This window comes from Condylura cristata, unplaced genomic scaffold (assembly GCF_000260355.1).
Source record: "Condylura cristata isolate star-nosed mole 26May11 unplaced genomic scaffold, ConCri1.0 scaffold00003, whole genome shotgun sequence".
Lineage (NCBI taxonomy): Eukaryota > Metazoa > Chordata > Mammalia > Eulipotyphla > Talpidae > Condylura > Condylura cristata.
In genome coordinates this window covers 16569362-16569960 of record NW_004567104.1, presented here as the reverse complement: position 1 = coordinate 16569960, position 599 = coordinate 16569362, and the positions used below count along the sequence as shown (strand labels likewise).

At 41.7% G+C, this 599-nt stretch overlaps 1 protein-coding gene across 1 annotated transcript in view; it reads left to right on the top strand.

The window, feature by feature from the left end:
• The window catches only part of MRPL47 (mitochondrial ribosomal protein L47), a 13397-nt gene that overhangs the window by 6661 nt on the left and 6137 nt on the right, over positions 1–599 (top strand). The window lies entirely within an intron of this gene.

The following is a 599-nucleotide window of genomic DNA, read 5'->3' as shown; positions in this document are numbered from 1 at the left end:
TTTTTTTTTTTTTTCACATCTATCATGCCATGAATTCTTGGGGATTGGATCCCAGCATCTAGGGCTCCTTTCCATTGCCTCTAACAGTGTGCCACTCTAGGTGGAGCTGGCTGGCACTTTAGGTGAACTTAGGTACCTTTCTCCTTGGCTTCCTTTCTTTTCTGATCATTTTCTTCTTTTCTGACCATTTTCACACATATTTTAGGAAGCTATCTTGGCTCTTAGCATGCTTAATATGCTCAATACAGTTATCTTTTTTTTAAATTTATCTTCTCTCCCTTTGAGTATGGACTTATGGATTCCAATATTATCGTGGATTCCTTTACTATCATCTTCCCAGATTTGATCTGTGTGAGGTATTTACTGTACCTCATCAAAGAGAGGTACAGTAAGATGTTCCAAATTCATCTTGCACTTTTCCTGCCTCAGTGCTGTTATCAGCCATTTTTTAGAAGAACACTGATTTGTACTAATAGTGAGTGATACGTTAAGAAACTAAGATCTGGGCCCTCCCTGGTGGCGCAGCGGGTTAAAGCGCAGCACTGAGAAGCTAAAAGCCACTTCCGCATGAGTTCGATCCCGCCTGCCCCGGAGGTGAC